Source organism: Ailuropoda melanoleuca, chromosome 10, assembly GCF_002007445.2.
Source record: "Ailuropoda melanoleuca isolate Jingjing chromosome 10, ASM200744v2, whole genome shotgun sequence".
NCBI lineage: Eukaryota > Metazoa > Chordata > Mammalia > Carnivora > Ursidae > Ailuropoda > Ailuropoda melanoleuca.
The window spans coordinates 81,213,939-81,217,367 of record NC_048227.1 but is presented as its reverse complement, the minus strand read 5'-3'; the positions used below and the strand labels follow the sequence as shown (position 1 = coordinate 81,217,367).

The 3,429-nt window shown below is 39.4% G+C and overlaps 1 long non-coding RNA gene across 1 annotated transcript; it reads left to right on the top strand.

Moving 5' to 3' along the window:
- The first annotated feature begins 462 nt into the window (after nucleotides 1-462).
- On the top strand, nucleotides 463-2,321 carry LOC117803997. The gene is made up of 2 exons (XR_004628143.1): nucleotides 463-562; nucleotides 1,669-2,321. It is a non-coding gene; the product is annotated as an uncharacterized LOC117803997 (long non-coding RNA).
- The last annotated feature ends 1,108 nt before the right edge of the window (nucleotides 2,322-3,429 follow it).

Here is a 3,429-nt window from a genome sequence, read left to right as displayed (position 1 = left end):
TCTCTTGCCTTTGGAGATGTGTCGTGAAAAAGGTTGCTCTGGCCGATGTCATAGAAGTTGTTGCCTATGTTCTCCTCTAGAATTTTGATGGATTCCTGTCTCACATTGAGGTCTTTCATCCATTTGGAGTTTATTTTTGTGTATGGTGTGAGAGAGTGGTCAAGTTTCATTCTTTTGCATGTAGCTGTCCAATTTTCCCAGCACCATTTATTGAAGAGACTGTCTTTTTTCCACCGGATGTTTTTTCCTGCTTTATCAAAGATTAGTTGCCCAAAGAGCCGAGGGTCCATTTCTGGGTTCTCTATTCTGTTCCATTGGTCGATGTGTCTGTTTTTGTGCCAGTACCATGCTGTCTTTGTGATCACAGCTTTGTAGTACAGCTCGAAATCCGGCATTGTGATGCCCCCAGCTTTGTTTTTCCTTTTCAACAGTTCCTTGGAGATTCGGGGCCTTTTCTGGTTNACGGCCGGTCGCGCTGGAGCTGTACAAAGACTTCAAAGAGCTGGGCCGGTTCATGCTGCGCTATGGCGGCGCCACGATCGCCGCCGGCGTGGTCACCGAGGTATCGGGAAGGGAGTGGTTGCTCACGGGTCCAGGTGTCTGTGCGTGACCTGCTTTGTAAGAATAATTCCTGAGAGTTCGTGGCTTAAGGGGAACACAGTTACGGTATTAGAACAAGATTTTAAAATTCATGTTAAAAATTTTTTTAAATGATGGCAAGAAAAATGTTTGGTTTTAGAACTTTTCATAGTGAGACTTCCGAACTGTCCTCTCCACGAAAAATGTTTCTCAAAATTAAAGTAAGTTTGTTGACAAATAGATTTGTAAGTAAGCAATGCACATTATGAGAAGACAGACTTTAAGAGTCAAACGAATTGGGGGAGGTGATTTCGTTGAATAGCAGAGCCCTTATTACTTTTTTTCTTGAAATAACTGGTTCTCCGTGCGTTTGAAGTGATCCATTCAGAAAGTTCAATTAATGTTTCTGAAAGGGACCTGTTGTATAATGTAAGGTGCAGTTGAATTTTGGAGAAGATAGCCAGAGGTGAACCAGCAAACTTCAGTAATTTAAATGTTCTTCCACGCAATCATCATAAATATAAATCTTAGAAATACTGTATTTTTAATGAATACTTCATTTGATTGTTTTCTGCATAAAAATGGGATGTCTGCCTTGAACATAGGGCTTTATGTTGCATCAAAATTCAGTTATACCTACATCCTGCAAAAGGCTTTGGCGTTCAGCTGCCCACGTTTGTTACCCACTGGTTCCTAGCAGCACAAGCACATTTCTCGCACAGTTCACTCACCTGTAAAAACAGGCTAATAGAAGCTACCTCCCACAGTTGTGAAGTGAAAGGTGCTCACCAAGCACTTGGCAAGTAATTGGCATTCAGTAAATGTTACCTAATGCACTGTCATCAATATCACAGTCTGCCAAAGCATTCTTTCTAAAAGAGCATTCTAGAAATAAGATACGGTTTCTTGTGGAAAATAATGGAGAGATTGTAGTAAATCTCAGAAATAGCATGACTGAGGAAGGGGAAGAGTTACAGGAAAAAAAAAAAGTTTCGTCTTGACCTAATGATTATATAGCTGCCATTTTCCGTTTGTTGTTTTTAAAATGTGATTGATTAAATTATAGCACCTTTTTTTTTTCTTTTACAGATAAAGGAATGATGGGTCAGAATTTCTACCGTGTTTCCAAATGCAATGAAATAGCTAACCTGTTTTTAAAGAATCCAGTTGTTCAGTTAAAGGAGCAATGTGCAATTGGTTATTTTTTTAAATGAGAAACTTAAAATGATATAATCATCTGCAAAGAAGTATTAATCATCACTCCTCCTAAAGTTTCAAGTTGCCAAATGGCAAAGAAAGGCTAATACTACGCTTTCATTTAAAAAAACGCTTTCCCTTTGAAATGTTAGTGAATGGATTTACTTTGCTGAGGTTTATGGAAACCATCAGAAATATGTATTAGACGACCTTCAGTCATCATGAAATGACCTCTGCTTCCAGCCAAACCACAAAACGTTTACAGTGTTCAACTCTACTGCACACTTATTTTAAGGGAAAGTAACTAAATTGGGTTGTTGAGGCAGTTAATATTCAACCTGAGCAATTTTTTTTTTTTTTTTTTTTTTTTTTTAGCTAAGAAAAGACAATAGGAAAGGTGTTTGTGTTGAGCATAAGAATATTCTCCCCCCAACAAATGAACTTTTGAAAGCTTAGTTTGGAATTAGTGGAAACTGTCCCTTTGGTAACCAATATATTATTTAAGGTGTAAAGCCAACCAATAAAATGCCTTAGTTTGAGCATAACAGCAGACTGTGTTTTATTTCTTAGATTCTGTTTATGAGCTTCTCTACCACCATTGCTGAGAATGACTTGGGGATTTTATGGGATCAGTTTCACCTAAGTTTCTTGGCTCCTTCACATGAATTCTTGTTTTTTTTTTCCCCCTAATAGCAGATCAAATTTCACCTCCTCCATTCCTATTCTCTCTTTTACTCATTTATTTATTTAGAGGAGGGGAGGGGCAGAGGGAGAGAGAATCTTAAGCAGACTCTGTGCCCAGCGTGGAGCCTGGCACATGGTTTGGTCCACGACCCTGAGATGATGACCTGAACTGAAATCAAGAGTCAGATGCTAAACAACTGAGCACCCAGGCGCCCCTCCTATTTTCTCTTTTAGAATTACACGTGTGATGACTTTATCTTTATCTTGCATACCTTATAGACTGTAAGTCCCCTGTGAGTAGAAGTCATGTATCTTTGAAGTTTCAGTCTCAAGCTCCAAGGTGTATTTAGTTAACAGGTATTTGCTGAGCGGCCTCCTGAGTGCACATCACTTTAGAGTAGAATTTGTGCTCAGCTGAGCCTGGCACTCTGAAATGATAGACTGTATGATACGCTTTTTTTATTGGGAAGTGGTGTGATTTGTATGTTGATGACTTACCATATACAACAGCATTGCTTTTATTCTGTGGGAGAATATACATCCATATGCTGAAATGCGCAGAGCGTAAATGTGCTGCTTGGTGAATGGGCACAAAGTGAGCACACCCGTATAATCTATTTCTTTACTGAGAAGTATTTGAGTAGTTGTTACTTCAGATAAACTTGCTAAGGTAAGAAAGTGTTTTATTTATATTATGTTAATCAGGAATTTAACTGGTAGATCTGACAAAACCTAACTTAAAGTGACTTAAGCACAAAAGAGAGACTAGTGGTAGACTTGCTTTGACTCCGCCTAGATCGAGCAGCTCACAATGTGAGCAAAGGCTCGTCTATGCTCTGCCTTCGCCAGTGTTGGTTTTGCCCCCAGACTCCATGCGGAACCCCCTGCAGTTCCACACGTAGATCTTCAGAGCCTTCATCAAGGGTCAAGGGCAGGTTTAAAGAGCATGTGTTTTCCAGAAGTTCTAGA